This window comes from Manis javanica, chromosome 5, assembly GCF_040802235.1.
Source record: "Manis javanica isolate MJ-LG chromosome 5, MJ_LKY, whole genome shotgun sequence".
NCBI classification, from domain to species: Eukaryota; Metazoa; Chordata; class Mammalia; order Pholidota; family Manidae; genus Manis; species Manis javanica.
In genome coordinates, this window is record NC_133160.1 from 3,938,536 (window position 1) to 3,958,825 (window position 20,290).

Consider the following 20,290-nt stretch of genomic DNA (forward strand, 5'->3'; position numbering starts at 1 on the left):
AGTTGAATTCCTGGGTCAAATGGTATGTCTATTTTGAGCATTCTGAGGAACCTCCATACTGCTTTCCACAATGGTTGAACTAATTTACATTCCCACCAGCAGTGTAGGAGGGTTCCCCTTTCTCCACAACCTCGCCAACATTTGTTGTTGTTTGTCTTTTGGATGGTGACCTTGGTGACATTTTGACTAGAATTGCATTCAGACTATAAATTAAGTTGGGAAATAGAATCTTTGGGGGTTTTTTTTCTATTTAGCCTTAAGCCAGAAGTATGATCTCTCTTTATCTGCTTGAGTTTCTCCCATTAAGCATTTGTGTTTTCTTTATGTAATTCCAATACATCATATATAAGGTTGGATATATGAGTGTATATCATATATTTCCCAAGTATTTGATACTTTGGTGAATGGGCTCTCTTGTTTCATTATATTTCAGGCTGTTTATTATGTGTTTATTGGAATGGTATTCATTTGGGGGCATTTTTCTCATATTCTGCTATTGGTTTATGAGGCAACCAGCAGCCTGCTCAAGTAAATACTCCGCAGAGGCTGTTTAAGGGTCTTGTAGAAGGGTCTCCTGCGCAGGGGAGATCGGCGAATCGAGTCAGTGGGGCCAAATGCCGATCCAAAATGAAAGGAGAAAACTCAAGATGATGTAGTGGTTGTTTTTGGTTTTTTTTTACCAGGCTAAATTTATTCAGGAAAGAAACTGTTCTTGATACAGAGGCTGTATAGGCACCCTACCTTTTAGCATTTCAGTGTCATTTCTTTTTGAATGATGATAGATAGTAATTTGGATTTTTTGCTCTAATTATGATTTTAGAGGGTTTTTTTTAGAGTTTTTAAAAATTTTGTTATCGTTCAGTTTTTAAATGACTCTACTTATTAGCGTATTATAGAAACCAGTTGGCAACTCCATGTTGGCATCCCACATTTCTTGGAATTTTTTGCATTGTCTGAAATCTCAAAATTAGGAGTTTCCAGCTCATGTCGTCTTGGACTTGACAGTTTTGTGATATTTGGTAATTCTGGGCTTCTTTTTTTCTTTTACAATAGTTTGTGGTTTGTCCTTTTGTATTCTTCTAGTAAGCCACCTCCCTTAGTTAGATGGATGCCTCTGCTGATGTTTGTCACCCTCTTCCTAGCTTCTCCACGCTGCCTGTGGGCCTCGTGGTGCTCCCTGGAACTGGGCAAGAGAGGAGAATCCTTACTCCTTTCTAGATGAGAGGGATGCAATGGGGACATTCTATTGTGTTTCTTCTTTTAGAGGGATTATCTCTTTAGTGTCTTTTCTCTGACAGTATTTAGGTGGTATCCTGTGCAAGAGCTTGAGCGAGAAGGCTGAGGGGGAGAGGTGAGAAGCCAGACTCAGGACCACATGGGCCTGGACGGTATGTCCCTCTGCTGCATAGCTGGCCAGTGGCATTGACTGCACTTCGGTCTCCTCAGTTGCAAAATAAGGTCCTTCTAGGGTCAAAAAAACCCTCCCTTGCAGAGTTACAGAGATGATCAAATGAGGAAAGAAATAGAAGTGCCTAGTAGTGATCAGTAACTAGCAAACACTGTGCTGGTAGCTCAGTTGATGGAAGCCATCGTCGATGGTGGCGGTGGTGGTGGTTGTGGTAAAGGCCTAGAGTCAGGGGAGTGATGGTAAGAATTGGGAGGGACCCCACCTAAGCAGAAAGAATCTAGTTGGAGAGGCCAGTCCTGCTGGGTTTTGTCTGTATGAGTTTCCAGTTCTCTCTTAGCGGCTTCTTGATGACCGTCGTAGAAGCCATGGTCTGATCTATGGATGTGCACTGAGTACCCACTAGGGGCCATACACTGTGCCAGGCACCAGGAATATGAGGGTGAGCTTAATCGGACTCCACCTCACCGCTCAGTGCATCTGGAAACAAGGAGTCATCATATTAAGGAGGGTCCTGTGATGCCGGAGCTAAGGGCCCTGGAAGGGAACTGCATGTTTCAGAGTGTGCAGCAGAGGAAGCGGCCCTAAATTGGGCATGTCAGGGGATACTTGCCTGAGAAAATGATGCGTGCACACTGAGCTGTGAACTGAGGTTCGAGCACGAGGCAGCAGGGCGGGTGCCTTTCCAGGGGCAGGAATAGCCTGTTTGCGTGCCCTGAGCGAGTGTGTTTGGGCAACCGGCAGAAGGCCGGCAGGACTGGAGCACAGAGCGCCATGAGTCTGCAGGTGGGCAGGGGCTTCCCTTGTAGGGTCTCGTTGGCCTGGCTGCACCTAATGCAGTCTTGTGTCTTGAACCTCCTTAGAACAATGGGCAGCCCTTGTACTGCTGACTGGGAGGCACCATAGGCAAACTGCCTGTTTCAGAAATCTCTGGCCACACGGTAAGGGGGTGGAATTTGAGAGGAAGCTAGAGATGATGGTAGCTGTCCTAGAGAGTCGGTTGGTTCTAGAAATACAGAAATACAGAAAAGGGTGGTGGGAGTGGCTTTGAGAGTTATTTAGGAGTCTGACTGACAAGGCTGGCGAGAGCATGGGTGTGGGGAATCAGCTGTGTGGCAGATGATGGACGCCTAGGTGGAACGGCGTGGAAGTCGGTACCCTTCACAGAGCTAGAGAAGGTGGGAAGAAGCCTCGGTGTGCCGTGGCAGGAGACGCTGAGCTCTGGCGTGCTGAGTGGGTGAGAGGCAGCCAGGAGCCCTGTCTTTGACTCACACAGTGAGAGGCGCCATTGGACGACATGTGAGGCGGATGGAGGGGCTGTAGTGGAAGTAGGCGATCTAGTGAGGAAGGTACAAGATGGGGACGCCTGATCGTCTGGTGAGGAAGGACACGAGACAGTCAGCCCTAAGTTTCTGCTTCCTATTGAGGAGCACTTCAGCTGCCCCAGAGCTGGGAGGGACTCGGGAGATCAAGTCTTGTCCCTTCATTGAGAAGTGACGAAGCTGAGCCTGGGAGAGGGGCTGGCCCTGTGGTCAGGGCAGAGCCATCTCCTGGATGGCATTTCATGCCCCTTTCAGCCCCTCTTTCACCAGACCAAGTGGAGAGTCTCCATGCAGAGGTAGCCATGAGCCGGGGGCTCAGATGCCAACCCCCTTGATGTCAGATCTGGGTTTCGTCAGCATCCAGACGGACAGTCCCAGCCTCTCCTGATCACTTCAGAAGTGACGTTCTGCCGGCTCCTTATGAGAGGAGGGGCGAAGCCAGGGCTGGCTGGAAGTGGCTTGGAAGCTAGAAATGGAACTATACCATGCCCTGCATGACCAAGCCTGGCAAGGTCCACACAGCAGGGTGGAAGGAAGGGGCAAGGTCAGAGTGAAGGTGATTTGGTGACTCCCTTTTTCTGCTGGTTATTCAGAATCCAGCCAACTCCAAAAGCATCAGCTGTTAGTTATGGCTGGTCCCCCAAGTGTGGGAAGTAGGGACAAGAAAGGCCTTCCTACAAGGAAGAAATAGATGCTTCTCGAGATCGTTTTTCAAGAGGTCTACTCTGGGAAACCTGCAGCATAGCAGCAGCTTCTCCCAGCCGCTACTTGAAAAAATGTAATGTGTAATTACACATGGAATATGTGAAATAGATATATAAGTCAAAAATACTAACTGGAGCTCAGGCAGACACTGGCTTTAATGACCCTCCACCAGCCACAGCCTCTCTACCCCACCTCTCAAATCTCTGAGGTTACCACCTTCATGTATAGTGACCAGTTTCCATAGAACACGTCTTTTTTTCAAGACCCAAGTAGTGTTTGTGTCACTTTGCGGCCTTTGTACTTAGCAGAGTATCTTGGAGACCCTTCTACAGTGGTTCACATGAGAGTTCCCTGCTCTTTTGAGTTGTTCCCCACCATCTCTGGTCTGAAATAAAGATTGTCAAAGCCACTTCCTGTTGACGAGCATTTCAGTTGCTTCCACTTGGTCCCTGTTGGAAGCAGCATGGCCACCCCTGTCCTGGCATACACATCTGGGCACAGGCTTACAAGGGTTTCTCTAGGGTTGACTTCAGGCAGTGGAACAGCTCAGTCTCAGGTAGACGTAGAGCTTTTGTTCAGTTGCCCTTCAGTACAAGGCCACTGGTCTGTCCCCACCAGCTGAGTCTGTCCCCACCCCTCTACGACCACCCATTCCTCTGGCCAAGAAAGCAGTAGCCCTTCTGGTGTCTCCAGACCCCCGGGATGTGGGAGTGAGGGCGTGGGCCTTCTTTCCTGTGGCACATGACCTTGGCTTCACATTCTTGTCTCTGACCAGTTGGGAAGAGAAGTTGAACTTTGGTGAAACATATTTCAGGGACCCGCCAGGAGGGAGACGTGGAGAAAACTCACAGAAGCAAGCAGGGAGGCCGCGGAACCAGGGCTGCATTTCCTTTGCTTCTCAGGAAGGGTGCTGAGCTTGTGGGAAGTAGCGTTGTTCCAACTGCTCTTGCGGTGCCATGCGAGAGTGCTGGGCTGCGCCCGATCATCTGCTGCTCTGACCTGACTGATGACATCCTGCTCCATTCCCTGATCTAAACAGTTTAAATGGGGAATGGCCACAATTGAAGTAATGTTCTCCAGCTTGGAACGGAGGTCCCCATCCTCCCCTCTCTGCCCTGCCCTGCTCATGGCATCATGCGTGAGTTCAGGCACGACATGTAAGGAGGGTTACCATACAATGTGTTGTCCGGAGGGACTTTCTGGGCATGAAAGGCCCTGGGGTTTTGGCTAAGCTGGGACTTGGATGGCAAGCCAGCTGAATGGCACCCCGGCTTGTCATTAATAATAACATTAATGATGTTATTAACAATAGTTATAACACTGTAATTACATAAATAAAAATAATGAAACAGTATAATTAACACTACTTTTTAAATCACATTTAAAAGAGTTCCCATCTCCAACTAATTTCAAAATAGACTTCCTGTAGTAAGAGAGGTCTGCCATTGACAGCCCCTGGTCGACTGGGTAACTGCCCGCATGAAATAAGCAGTGTGCTCTGTTTCTGAAGCGTAACAGAGACTTAAGGAAAAATTCAAACTCAGAAGAAAGAAATGGGGACTTTTCTCTGGCTCCTCCCTGGGGGTTCCTGGCCGGGAGCTGAGGTCAGTGGCCCCCCGTGCTTGGAGCAGCAGCACTGTGGACTCTGGGCCCCTCCTGCCGCTCGGGCCTGGGCAGAGCCACTGGAAACACCCTTCAGCTCCATGCCTTGAGTTGGGCTGTGAATGGCCATTGTAGGCAGAGGATATGGTCAAAACTGCCTGAGCTCGAAAGTACCTTAAAAGTCTGAAAAAATTATACAGTCCCTTAGAAATACTGAGGTCATTTTTGCTCAAACTTTAGTTACATCCATAGTACCTTAATGATTTTTGCCATATTCCCATTCTATAATTATACCTTTTTCTTTAAATCAGCTTGCCTTCTTCGTGTAAATGACTTGGTTTTAAAGGAAAATTTTACTGATATCTACTTTTTAAATATTCACGAAGGTAAATGCTTGCTTCTAGAACAGCGTTAGCCCTTCTCCCCTTGGAATTACCCTGGGCACCACCTTGATCTAGCCCAGCATTTTCTTCAACCATGTTAGGGTGGCTCAGTCTGTTTCTCCACCTGGGATGGTACTGTCAGGTCCCTGGGAAAGATATTATGACAGGTGGTCTTCCTATATGTGTGGCATATTCTTGTCGCCTTGCCAGCAGACATTTACCATCAAGGGGGACAGATCAGATTTGACCTGAGTATCTATAAGGCAACTCTTAGCTGAGGAGTGGTGGGAAGGACTCTGGCTCCAACCAGCTGAAGCCTGTTGAGTCTCAACAGGACTAAATTGCTTGGGGCACATTTCTTTCCATGACATTTGCCTTCTAATAATAAATTGACAAATGTGGTTGTGTTGATCTGCCTTTACCATGGCATTTGCCATCACTTAACATGTTTTTGTTTGCAGATGCGGACACAGGCTTATCAGTGAGGCTTTAACCCGTGCCCTTGACCCCAGAGCTCTGTCCCAAAGAACAGGAGCGTGAACTTGGGCACCTTTTACTTCCTGCTAGCACTTCTCGAAGGACTCACCAATTCCCCTTGAGAGATGGGCCTTTCCTCTTACTTTGGGCTTTTCTGAGGATTTGGGTAGGGGAGCGGTGGGCCTTTTTCTGTTACCATGCTTTCTGTTCTTGATTGGATACCAGAAAATGCCAGAAAAGAGTAAAAATACGTATTCAGACATGTTGTAGGATACACTTTTCATAAAGTTCAAGAGCAGTGAAACTAAGCCAATATACATGTGATAAACCTAAAACGTTCACAGCAAGCATATGATAAACCCAAGATTACACGTCAGTTTATCTGGGGGTGGTAGCAGGGCATCTAGTACGTGAGGCCGCCAGCTGTGCTCCTTCTTGGCTTGGCTGCAGCATCATGGGCTCCTTGTAGTATTTTTAAATACTAAATTTAAATTTTAAAAGTATGTGTTCAGCCTGTGTCCATGAGTTAGTGGAATGGGATAGTTGAAACCAATCTCGGGCGTGCGGGGAGTGGACCCGTTGTGCTGTGGCCGAAGGTTGTTTTCAGGCTGAGCCATTGTGACCGGGGTGCTAGGGCTCTGCTCACGTCTCCCATCTGTGCAATCGACAAGTGGCCAGAGAGCTCCTAGCGCAGGCTAGGCCCTCAGCAAACATTTGTCAATTTCTTTTCACATGTATATTTTTAAACTTGTTGTTATGGAAATTTCCTGCACACTGAGGTGGAGATGAGGCCCAGGGGCCCCTGCGCAGCTGCGCCAGCCACCGGCCTCTGCCACTCCTGCTCCCTCGTCACTCCCACCGTCTCTTCAAACAAGTCCTAGAGATCATACCAGTCCACTGCCCTGTCTGAGTCCTGCTGGGGTCTGCTGAGGGCTGCCCTTTTTTCCCCTTCTCTTCCCCATGAGATGTTTAGTCACTGCACAGACCTCAGGCACCCCCTCCTGGGAGGGAGACCCTTACCCCGGTGAGCCCAGGAGGCTTCTGAAGCCACCACCTATCTTCTGGGCCCCCTTATAAAGGCCCCCCAATTGATCATTGGAGACTTCCCCAGTTCCCAAAACAAAGTGGACACATTTTCAGCAACCCAGCAAATGTCAGCCATGCTTTTTCTAAAAGAATGCACATTTGGAACAAGTAGAGCCCAAATCAGTGTGATGTCAGTTGTCACTGTCTATGTGGAAAGACATTGCCATGGCCAGCTGCCAGCCTCTTTGCGCCATATTAATAGCAGGGCCATGGGGCCCAGGGGGGTGGCAGCCAGGGAGAGGAGAGGGACAGCTGTGGTGGGCATCACACCATGCTGCAGGCGTGTGCTCCCGTGTCATGGCATACGGATGGCACACACCTTGCCCTGCCACTCAAAGCCCCCCAAGTCCACACCTGTCTACTTGTGGGGTCAAGAAGGGGCTTCAGCTGACAATACTCTTGACAAAGGAGCCAAGTTCAGCTGGCTCGGATTGGGTGGCAGGTTCAGGTGGCCCTGTGCTCTGGGTCAGCTTACCCTGTTACTGGAAACAGGCATGTGCCAGCCGAGTGAGGCGGTGGCGTTTAAACAGCTGGGGTGTCAGGTTCTATATGCCAAGGCTGCTTAGATATTTTTAAAGGTCACAGGCCAAATGGACAGAGGGGCAGGGGGATTTGGAGGACACTGCATTGCCGCGGCTGGATATGGTCCGGAGAGCTGCATAGACTTGGTGCCTGGGGGGAAGCCCAGCACATCCAGTCCAGAGAAGGGGCAGAGGAGGACTGGCGAGTCCGCTCGGGCACTCGGGGGGCAGCTGCAGGGGCGGGTCTGAGGTCGGGCTGGGGGCAGGGGTGAATGGGACTGTGTGGCAACATCAGGGGCAGGTTTATAATTGAGAGGTCGGTGAGGCTGAGCCCCCAAGCTCAGAGGAATGGGTCAGGGAATAAAGCCGGTGGTCAGAGTCCCTGGGTTTTTTTGTCAAACAAAACAGAACACCAGCTGAGCATCCGCTATCCACCCGACGCCCTTGGGGCAGCTCACTTCTCTGCTGGACTGTGAACTGACTGGTGGGGAAGGGACCAGGGGTCCTGGGGGATTAAACTAGTCAGGCAGCACCTGGCGCTCAGAAACCAGTCTCTAAATGGTGGCCACTATTATTGATAGCAAAAACTAATTTGTGAGAAACCACCAATATAGAATGGAGTTGGAAACTGCCTTCCAGACCTAATCCCGCCCAGAGGCAGGCTGTGTTTCAAATGCACGGAATTTTTTTTTTAAGTCTGAGTTACGGTAGCTGCCAACGTTCAGATGTAAGGAGGTTTTACCACAAGCTTTGGCGATTGGGATTCCCCCGGCCGCGGAAGCCTTGAGTCTGGGGCCTGCTATTGGCCTGTCTGCAGGCAGCCGCAGCTGAGGGGTGACCGCCCCCTGCCGGGGAGCCACAACTCCGCCACCGCGTGAGCCGCCACCTGGTCCGTCACTCACCTCTGAGCGGGGCCCGGCCCTGTGGGCATCCAGGCCTGCCCTCCCTGCAGCAGAGTGAGCGTGTTGTCATCTCAGGAGTACGGCCAGCAGAAGCAGCCATTGAGTTGACATTCTGCCATAACACTGTTCTGGGAACCTGGGCTCCTGGGCAAGCACCGAGTGGCCTGGCCTCGGGAGGGGGAGGCAGAGGAAGGGGCCACGAGCTTCCCCAAGGGCTTGGGCCAGGCCCACTGAGCAGGCACACCCATCACTTCCTCTCACGTCCCCTTTGGAACCTGAACAGCAACATGCAGGGTTAGGGCAGTTATCATGGTAATGCCATGTCTGAGCGTAGGGCCTCCCATCTGCATCCTTATGGGGGCTCATGGGAGCTGGGGAGGCCCCCAGGAGGCCAGGCAGGGCCTGAAACCTGGACGTGTCTTCTCAGCACGGGAGGGGGAAGGCAGGAGGGCGCTGATGGCGGGGGCTTCTCCTGGGGCTCCTGGGTACCTGGGCTGGTGGCCAGCGGCCCTTGAGTTAATTCCTATTCATGTGCAGACTTCTCTTAGTGGTCCAGGCCCCTGGGAAGAAGCTGTGGCAGCCGTGACTGTGACTGGTGGGTGACCTGATGGCTGAGGAGGCCTCTCCTCTTCTGGGGGAAACCCTGGGGTCCACTGTTCACATGGAGCCCACCCCGAACTCTGGAGACCCCTCCTCCCTGGGGCTTTGCCCCTTCTTTATTCAGTGTGTTGGGGCGCCTGCCATGTCCGAGGCGTCAGGAGAACACTTCAAGTCATTTACTCTTTACAGCAACCTTACAGGGAAACTGAGATACAGAGAGGTCAAAGTACTTGCCAAGGTCACACAGCTGGAAAGTGGGTGAGTGTGACTTTGAACTCAAGAGACTGGTCAGTTTCCAGAGCCCATTTTACAAACTACTGCCTTCCGGTGTTGCTGGGAAGCTGCAGGGGCTCTGGGGAGGGGTCCGAGGCGATGCTTGGGCCGAGTCAGGAGCCCGCCCTGCGGCAAGCTAGGGATGGTCCTGGGCTGGGATGAGCTGGTCACAGGCTGGGCACAGTGGGAGGCCCTCCTGGCGTCAGGAACTGCCAGGGAGGACGAGGAAGGCACTGAGTTCTCTCTGCTCCTGTTAGGGAGGGTGTCGGAGGCTGGAGGGGCACCAGCGAGAGCATTTGGTCCCCGAGGCCTGGCCGAACCTGTTAGCGGTGGCGAAGAGTCTGTGTGAGAGGCACTTGCTGATGGCCAAGTTGGAGGGCTCAGGAGCTGCCTGACTGGACGGTGGTCTGAGCCAGGGTTGCTGGGGTCTGCTTTCTGAGGTGGTCCAGGCTGGGAGAGCCTTGCCCTCTGAGGCCTCTTGCTTGACAGTGTCGAGTCCCTGGTGCTTCTGGAACCTTCCTCAGCCCTTTGGGGCTCTGCCTGTGGTCAGAGCTGGTTCCTTTTGGCCGGGAGCAGATGCGAGCCCCAGCACAAGGCAGCCTTGGATTGCCGCCTGGGTGGGTGGTGGGAGGGTGCATGACAGGTCAGACTACGGAGCATGGGCAGGCGGGGACATGAGTCACGAGTCGCGGTGACCCGACGTAAGCAGTGGCCTCCCTCCCTCCCACCTGCCCTCCGCAGGGGCAGCTCATCGTCAGCCTCTTGTGGGTTTCTTTTTCTTTTTCTTTTGTATTGAAGTATTGTTGATATACAATCTTATGTTAGTTTCAAGTATACAACACAGTGATTCTGCAGTTACCTATATTAAATCCTCACCCCCTCTGGTGCGGTTACTGTCTGTCAGACAAGGGGGATGTTACAGAACCAGTGGCTGTATTCCCTGTGCTCTACGGCCATCCCCGTGACCACCTCAAATTATGATGGAGGATTTTTGTGCCCCTTTTGCCCCTCCCCCCCACCCATGGTAACCGCCAGTCACTTCTCAGTGTCTGTGAGCCTACCGCTGTTTTGTTCCTTCTTGTTTGCTTTGTTCTTATATTCCACAAATAAGTGAAGTCATACGGTACTTGTCTTTCTCTACCTGGCCTGCTTCATTTAGCATAATACCCTCTAGATCCATCCGTATTGTTGCAAATGGCAGGGTTTCTTTTTTTTAATGGCTGAGTAATATTCCGTTGTGCGTATGTACCACCTCTTGTTTATCCACTCCTCTACTGATGGACACTTTGGTTGCTTCCATATCTTGGCTATTGTAAATAACGTGACAATAAATATAGGGGTGCACATACCTTTCAGCATCAAGGATTTTGTTTTCTTCAGGTAAATTCCTACAATCATTTTTATATTTTGATAGGTGAGGAAAGTGAGCCTGAGAGAGGTCAGTGCCTGAAGCCCCCTTTTCAGTCACCTGATGAAAATGGCAGGCCTCAGGGGTGAGCCAGGAGGGTGAGTGGGTGGCAGTGCCCACGTGGGCACACTGTTCTTGGACGGAGCTCAGTCACCATCCGACTCTGGGTGACTGCTGTGCTCAGGGCTCCGGTGGTGACACAAAGTGCCCCAGCCCCTCACCACCAGATGGCGCCGCTGCAGTAACGGTGCTGGTGGTGGCTTTTAAATGCCCCTTTTGCAGAATCTATGGGGTGGGGTTTCTATACCTTGGCCTCAGACACCTCTTGGACCTGCTCTGGACCTGGCCATGTGGTTCTGGGTAAGAGATGGCACCTGCACAGACCTCTTTGTCTGTGATGGTGGTTGGGTGCCGAGATGTTTCCATGGGCTCTGTCCTTTCATAATCATCACAATCGCAGAGCCGATGCCTCCGTTCCTCTGCTCCCCGTTCCCTGTCCCCGCTCTACAGGATCGGCAGGAGCACCACGGCTCCTGCGCCCTGCCCACCAGGGGGCTTTCAGGAAAGGTTCTCTAAGCTTTAACTCGTGCACTGGCCTTGCTGGGCTGAGGAGCCTAGACGTAAACTCTAGGCAGGTGATCTGTCTAAGATCACGCAAGAAGGCCTTGGAGATTGCAACTCCAGACCTCTCATCATTGGCTAAATTATGACTGCTTCTCTCTTCAATCAATAATGGGCAACAGACTAAAGATTCCACAGAAATATAAATTGCACTGATGGGTGTTTTGGCTATTGGAAGAAAGACATCAAGTTGAGCTGAATGTGACCTCAGCTGCCACGGCATATGTGTGTGTCAGACTTCGTTTATCCTATTTACCCTTTCCCCCTTTTTTCCTTCTTTCTGCCTGAGGCTTTCAACTTTCAGGTGTCCTTGCCGTCTTTGGCATCTGTGACCCTTGAAGCTATGACACTGCTCTGTGTGGCACCACCGAGCCTCATCAGCACCTCCTCCTTGATTTGAAATCTTAGTGCTTCGGTCTCTTCTTGACGGGAGTTTAGCCTTTGCTCTCTGCGGGAAAGGTTTGTTGAGAAAGTAGAGTTATATGGCCAAGGTTTCGGGAGGTAAGGACTGAGCCTTGCCCTCCACCAGAACCCCGCTGTGCCCTACCACATTATTGGCACACGTTAGTTAGAGTTGGGTCAGATCTAGCTTGAATAAAGGCCCAGCAAGGTGGCCTCTTGCTTCGGGTTCACCACTGGGCTTCCTTAAGATAGCTTGACTAGTTCGTGGTGCAACTCTACCACCCAGAGCCACCTGAAATGAGAGGACGTACTCTATCGGTTTAAGGCCAAGCCAAATCAGGTGGTAGGCAGGAAACTTCTGCCAGAACGTCTGTTGTTAAAAAAAAAATTAATAGGGGCACAGCCACGAAGCACGTACTTTGTCCTTCCATGTGTAACAAGTGGGCCTGTTGAATGCAGTGAGGTAGCCGTGGTTCTGTCTACACACACCCTGCTGGTATGGGGCGCTAGGGTGCTTAGATTTGTGGACTTTGCCCCTGGGGAAAACCCTGGGGCTCAGAGCCATCTGAACCTTCAACATCGCTCCCGTCCCAGCCACTGACTTGCTCTCCTAGCTCTGGCTGTGTTCGCAGTCTTCTAACTATCTTTACATCACAGCGAATGTCCTAGGCAGAATGTCCAGCCTTGGGCTGGCATGTCTCATCAGCCGGTCCCATCAGCCCGGAGTCTCCGGAGTCAGGTGTACAGACCTATCGCAGAGGCGTCATTGCCAGATGGCACGGGAGCGGAGCGGGCATGAGGTGGAAGGGAGGCAGCTCCCCGGCACTTTTCCATGAGCAGCAGGACCAGCCTTTTGCTCCGCTTAGGAGTAGGCTCACAGTGGCTTTCTGACTTGCAGCCTTTGTGCAGAGCCAGGCAGGGGTTCTCCATCGCCTCAACACTCCAGTTGGGCAATTGTTCATAGGCTTTTCTCCTGGGGCCCCACACAGCACAGTATCATTAGCACATACCTGCCACTCAAATCAAGGTAGCGACAGAGCCTTCAGAAAGAAGCCTTCGGAAGATGAAATGTGGAGGCTGCTGTCAGTGCGCGAGGCCACGGCAGTGCTGTGGTGAAGTTCTTTTCCATGGTGTTCCGAGCCTGCTGCTGAGGCCCAATAGACCCATGTTCAAAGGCGGTTTCTTCAAAGTAAACAGTACTGCCTTTGAACCGGGAAGGGAGACCGAGAGTTGAGGCAGGTTTCTAGGTGCATGTTTGCACGGGGGTCCACAAGAAGGGGGCTGGATGGGCCTTTGGTTTAGGATCACGTAAGAAACCCTTGGGGTGCAGACACAAAAGGGCCCTGTGGCATGCATGTCCCTCTGGGACCACCCCAGGCCCTGGCTGGGGCAGGGTTGTGAGGGGAGGTGGGAGACCCTAAGCCACATTAAAAAGTCAGCGAGGGGGTGAGCTAGGCACAGCCTGGTGGGAGGCGATGGTGAAGAACTCTTCCGGAGGGCCCCCCCCAATCCTGTTGTGCTCAATTCAGAGGGTTGGGTGGAGGCTTTCCTGAAGGGCTCTGAAGAGCACGGCGCCCACAGGCTACGTGGCCAGAAGGTCAGATGTGCTGAGTTGGACAAGAGAAAGGCTAGCCCTAGTGGCCATGGCATCTGCCTGCCCCCCAACGGAGGCCCCCCTCACCAGGGCGTCAAGAGGAAAAAGCGATCCTGCTCCAAGCTGCTCCAGACCTGCAGTGGCTCCCATGCCCTGGAGTACAACCCGCTCCGGCCACGGCCTTGTGCACCTGCTCCCCCTGCGTCCGAGGCCCCCCAGGCACGCAGCCCTCACAGCATCTCTCCCTTCTGGTTGCTGCCTGCCTGTCTAGACTGTGAGCTCTGAGGGCAAGGGCCATAGCTACCTCGTGGGTTTCTGCCTTCTCCAGCTTCTGTGTCCTCGTGTGGCGTGCAGTAGGTGCCTCATAGATCTGAGAGCACGGAGTAGGTGCCTTTCCCTTGGCTTATTCCCCAGAGCCCCACCCATATCTGCAAGGCCCATCAACTAGCGGGTGCTGTGCTTGTGCTCACTCGCTTCCCTGTTTCCTCCTGACTCAGTTGCTGCTTTGGGGTCCCTTGGGAGGCAATACTCCCACCTTCACCCTCAACCAGGTCAGGTCCCCTCTGTCACTTCTGTCCTTACAGTTTGCTCTTTTCCTTCATGGCACTTAGCACAGCTTGGAGCTCTAGGCCCACCTTCCCCACAAGACTAGACCCCAGGCAGGGCCTGCCTTGCACTTAGAACAGAGTAGACATGCAGCTGATAGCTGGCTGGATAGCTAGACAGAGGCGGACAGACAGACAGAGCAGAGGGTCAGACGCCGGAGGACAGGGAAAAAGGCAACCCAAGTTGAAGCAGCACAAGTGCAGAGTGGCTTCCTGACTGCTCATGGAATGCTCTGGGCATGGGCAGGAAGTGCTGGGGGGAGAGGTGTCCCCGGGACGTACTGAGAGCAGAAGCAAGGGGTAAGATAACGTCCTTCCCGTTGGAACAGACGCTTCTCTATAACAGGTTCCCCCAAGGAGCTGACAGCCTCACCCTACCACAACAGCAACATAGAGCTGACATGGAGTTCCCAGGGCTCCTGGAACCCTGATGCCCATCTGAGCCCTTGAGGGTCTGGCCTGGCTCAACAGGCCAGGAAAAGGGAGCTGGGGGGTGCCCCTGGTGCCCAGCTCTGCAGGAAAGGTGCCAGGTCCATCGTGGCATTGTGCTGGGGATTTGTCATTTGACCGTGCTTGGGAGCTGGGCCAGAAACCGCTGGCCCTGAAATTACACCTGCCAGACTTGGGCAGCCCCCAGTGAGGTACTGGGCAGAAGATGTGTTGGGCAGGTGGGACAGGAGGCCAAGGGGGCGGCAGGAGGCCAAGAGGTGAGAAGGGACAGGCCCTCGCTGCCAGACAGACAGTGCAACAGGGAAGGGCTCAAGGTCATGGAACTGGCTGTGGAAGCAGCGTGAGGGAGGGAATGAGGCTCCGCTTGGTTATGCACCCCAGCTCCCTGCCCAGGACTCGGGTGCAGAGCTGTGAAGGTGAGGCCCTGCCTTTCCTGACCACCTGCCCCCACTCCCTGGCCCCATCATGGCCACAGACCTGCTCTCGGGGCCTCCCGGCCTGCTGCCTCCGGCCCTGCCGTAGACCTTGCCTCCCTTCTGTAATGCCGAATGCCACTCGTTTCTCTGGCCCATAACCTTGCCTTTTTCTCAGGGAAAAACAATGTGACCATCCTTGCCGAGGCATCCTTGCCAGCCATCTTCGTGGCATCTACCTACTCCCATCTCCCCCTTCCTACCACCTGTTCAGCCAGTGGGCATGCTGGCCCATTGTGGGGCTGGGGTGCATGAGTGCACAGCAGAGGCGAGGATCCCTTCCTTGTGGAGGGACCCCTGTGGGGAGAGGGGGCCATAAACAAGAACTCGGCATGTCAGAAGGGGATGAGCTCCGCACAAGGCTGAAGCAGGAGGGAGGGGAGTGGGAGACAGGGCAGCAAGTTTCAGATTTAAGTGGAGCCCCCAAATGTTCCATCTGAACCCCAGGGCTTCTGTCCCTTCAGCACTTGACATTTGGGGCTGGATCATTTCTGGTGGGAGGTGCCCTAGGCATTGCAGGATCCTTGGACTCTACCCCTGAGATGCCAGCCACCCCCACCCCTGCCAGCTGTGCACACCAGGAATGTCTCCAGACTTTGCCCTGTGGAAACAGCCTCCCAGTTGAGGGCTATTGGTGTACCATTAGCTTACACACATTTCACCCTGACCTGCTTGGTAGGGAAAAAAGACCAAAGATTTAGCATGTTGACCTGCTGTCCTCTTTAAATCTGACCTAGACTTGACTCTACTGCCCCAGGGTAGCTGAGGTAAAAAGAAAGTCTTGCCCTTCCAAGGGTCCTGGTGATGGAGGATGTTTAGCTTAGTAGAGAGACTGAGGGATGACGTTCTAGCTCAGTGTGGATCACGGGCTAGTACATGCATGTATTGCCGAGCTCCGTCCAGGGCTCTGAAAGGGCCTGGAAACAGTGACACCCCGGTAGCAGAAAGCACACCCCACACTCAGAGTTTGGTTTCTAGCACCATCCTCCAGCAAGAGGAACCAGGCTCCTTGTGAGAAGAGCTTACTCTTGGGCTGAGGCAGAGCCTGCCTGCAAAGCGAGCCTGGAGCCTGGTGTCGTGGCAGAAAGTGAACAACTGCTCAAAAACTCCACAGAGGCATGGCAGAGGATGGGCCACTGAAAGCACTGTGCAGACAGGGGCAATCTGACTAACAAAGTAGCTCTAGATTATAATCTAATGTATAAAGTAAAATACCCATGCTGATGACTGAGTACATAGGATCTCTCGTACAGGGAATTCCAAAGAATTCATGTGGACACCACCCACTCTAGGAAGGTGGACATAACTGCCCATCCCTTAAGTCAGGGCCACACTTAGAGAGTTGCATCTAGAGCCCAGTGTGGAAAAGAGGGACATGAACATTATACCGGGGGCTGGGGAGCTGCACCCCATCCAGGGAAAGGGTCAGAGTATCAGTGGGAATCATGCTGAGAGGGGACCGTCCCAAGGCCTCGTGTCTGTGGGCTTCCTCCCAAACCCATTACCCCAACCTAACCATGAGCCAAACATGAGGGACGTGCTGCAGAAGATCTGCCGGCGCTCCTCAGGATGGTCACAGTCATCAAAAACAGGGAAAACCGGAGAAACTTGCAGCCAAGAGGAGCCTAAGGAGACATAACACCTGAACGTCATGCGGCCTTCTGGGTGGGATCCGGAGCAGAAAATGGACATCAGGCTGACACTAGCGACCTCCGAGTAACATGTGGAGCTCACTTGGTGGTAGTATGTCAATACTGGCTCTTTAGTTGTGACAGATTACTGTGGCAGTGCGACCGTGGGTGCAGGTCACCTGCACTATCCTGGTAACTTCTATAAATCTAAAACTATTCTAAAATAAAAAAATTTAAAGCACGGCTGTGTATGTGTCATGTGTGCAAATGGTTGTGCCCAACCTCATGAGAAACAAAGGCTTCAGGCCTCCCTGGACAGAGGTGAGCGCTACAGACAGGACAAGGCGGGTGAAATCGCACCCGACTGGAGCTCCTGAGGTCCCGTGTCCCGGTCTCGCAATCCTGATCTTTTCTCTGAACTGCAACTTGGATTGCATATTCACAGTGTGTGGGGTTCCTCTTCTGCCAGAATGCATGCTGCCCAGCAGGGCTCTGCTCCATCCCCTGGGGTCTCCCGAGGCCTGGGTGTGCTGGCACCCGGCAGGGGCACAGCCAATATCCAAGAGCAAACAACAGTTCTTCACACAGGGCTGGCTGGGCAGGAAGGAGGAAGCTGGTGGGCTGGGCACGGGAGAGGTGGAAGAGCTGGTGTCTAGGAGGTGCCTGGGGCTTTGGCTGAGACCAAAGATGGGCAGCGGCAGGTCAGAGGGGTGGGCATTAGGGCTGAGGCAGGGCCAGGGAAGGGGATGGAGGGGCTTCTCACGTGGAGCCCGGGACATGTTAGGGGAAAGGCCCAGGCCCCCCAGGCTGGAACCTCTCATTCCAGGGCCTCCTTGGCTGGCCTGGGCCTGGCAGAGCCTGTCTCCGAAGCCCCGAGCCTGTGCCGGGCAGCCTTCCCAGCTGCTGGCCGTGGTGTCCACAAGGTGAAAGCCCAGAGCACCCTTGGCAGAAGGAGGTCCAGGGGGGGCCCCGTCCACTCACAAGTATCTCCCCACACCCCTCCCCCTAGCATCTTCACTGTCTCGAAAGGCAGGATGTTATAATCTGAGGTGGACTGGGACAGGTGCCCACATACTGGGCGTTCACGCCTGCCTGCAGAGGGAGCCTCCTGTGGCCTGCCCCTCACCGTGCTCTGTGACACCCTGCGAGCTGGGGGGAAGGACAGCTTCCTTCTGGGGAGAATTCTGGGAAGGGCTGGGGAAGAGGGAGAGAAGCCGAGGTGCTCCCAGCATCGTCCGCAGCTCTTGGGGGCCAGTCACTACCCCCTCCCTTGGGACAGTCTGAAAGACAGGTCTACATATCCTGAGTGCGGGGCTCTGTTGTGGGCCTCAGGGACACAGGAGGACGAGGTGGACATGGGCCTGTCATAGAGCTTAGAACCCATGGCCACGTGAATAGCAGGGGCTTGGCCAGGAGAAGGGAGGGCTTCCTGGAGGCGGTGGCAAGTACATGGAATGAGGAGGAGGTAGCCAGGTGACTAGGCAGAAGGGAATTGTGCCCACTGGAGAGGGGGTAGTACGTGGGAAGGCCTTGACCCTGCAGGACTCTCTGACCCCTACCCCCAGCTTGGGTCTTCACAAGGGGGCAGGAGCCATTGAAGCATTTCAAACAGACAAGTGACAATCCAGTTTGCATTTTGGAAAGTTCCTCCTGGAATGCATTAAGGCTGGAGTGGAAGTGTGGAGACATGGGTGGGAAGACCGTTGGAATCGCCCCTTGATGGATGACAGCCCCCGGAACAGGGACGAGGTGGCAGAAGGCGGGAGATGGAAGTGCAACGCAGGGGGATGGGAGGGCCAAGTGGGGGGCCCTGGGGGCTGGGCCTGCTGGCCAGAGGGGGCGAGGCACCCCCTGAGTTCGGCGTCTCCTCCTGCTCTTTGAGTCCCCATCTGTAGAGTAAGGCTGCCTAATGCGCCGAGTCCCCATGGAGCGTGGGGCCCCCAGGGTGTTGGGGCCACTGAGTAGGGCTCAGACACAAGCCTCTGCCACCCCACTTCAAGCGCCACAACACGCAGCGCAGGCTTGATTGCATATGAGCTGTCCTCCACCACAGCCCGCGCCCACAGCCGCCGGGTGCCCTTTCTGCATGGGTGACTCACCAGAATTAATGTTCATTTGAGTTTTACTATAAATTATGCCTCACATAATTTCTGCATTACGGATGGAGGACGGCTCCCCAGGAAGGGCGGGCACGGGCCCCTTGGTCGGTCCCGCCGGGGAGGTGCTGAGTCATCGCCTCTCCCCCGCACCGCTGACGGCACACAGGCCACGGCAGGTGGCTTAATGGATGCAGCTCCCCAGCCCACCAATGCCAGGTGCCCCCCTCAGGCCCCCTGAAAGGGAGGGGAGGGGGCTGACTGTCATGTCCTTGTGCCACTTGAATATGGAAGAGTGGGATGTTCAAGGTGGAAAACCCACAGTGTAAGGGTGGAAGGGTCTCCCCTTGCCTGCGTCCTCCCCTGCCTCCTTTCCTTCACGTATTTACAACCATGCCCAACATTGTGTGAAGAAATTGTTGCTGCAACAGTGAACAAAATTATACAGGGCCCCAGCCCTTGGGGAGCTACGGCCTAACTGGAGATAGACTCTAATTGGATAATCGCAGAAGCACAGGTCATGCTGATGAGGGGGTGCCACGGACGCGCTGGCCACTTCCCAGAGGAGGTGATGTGGGGCTGAGACCCTGCAGACGAAGGCGAGGAGGTGCATGTGCAAAGGCCCTTTGGAAGAGAGCCCAGGGGGCAGGCGGGACCCCAGGATGCCGGGTAGCCGAGGGGAGCAGCATGCAGGGCCAGCGGGCTGGAGGCCAGGAAAGAACCATCTCGTATCCCGAGAGCCCTGGGGGGTGGACGCACTGATGTTTTAGGGAGAAGGGGTAGGACCTAATCAGGCCTGCGTCTCTGGACATGGTTTTAGGGATGAGGAAACTTAGGCCACGGCAAGCAGAGGCTCAGGCTGAGCACTAGGAATGGGTAAAGGGCCTCCTCTCCCTCCCTTCCACTCGTGGACCCGGCCCCAACTTTGCCTTTCCAGGAGGAGAGAGAGTGCGGGGCTTGGAGGGTGGGCGGCGACGACAGCAAGGCAGCAGAGGCTGCAGGCCCGCATCATTTTCAGGGGCATTGAAACCTTAGGCTACTTTGTAAAAATCTGACAAGCCAGGGACTGTGACTCACCCACCCCAATTCCCCCGGCAACGGCGGAATAAGCCAATTTGCTTAAACCTCCAGCTGATCTCGTACATTTGTCTTTTTCTTTTTTAATATCTGAAGCTCAAAAGAAACCAAAGTTTACACGAAAAGAAAAAAACCGGGCATACTAGATCGAAGCAGGCTGTGCTTATCTGTTTTCCAAAAGAATCGAATTAAAAAACAAACCCCCCACACAGAACCTCCCCCCGCCCTCTGCTTGTTCTTCTTGCCTTGGCTGCTGGAATCAGTCGCCCCCTAGCCCGCAGCGCCTCTGCTCCGCGGGAAATCGCCAGCCCCCCCTCCGGTCCTAGGCTCCCTGCTGTGGGAGCGCAGAACCAGGCGTGAGGCCAGACCAGCCGGGTGGGCGCTGTGGGTGGGCCCCGTGGGATCGTTCCTGACATGCACGTCCTGCCACTGTCCCACCTGCAGACCGGGGACTGAGGCTCAGAGAAGTCAAGTGACCTTCCTACAGTTCTTACCTTATAAATATCAGAGCTGGGCCTTGACCCCCAACTCTCACGCTAAAAACCAAAGGACTAAAGTCATAAGCCTTCCCACTTGTCCCTCCACACATTGGGTATACACAGAACTGTAGGTACATGATTCATTTATCTCCTGGTTCTCAGCCAGGGCCAGTTTGCA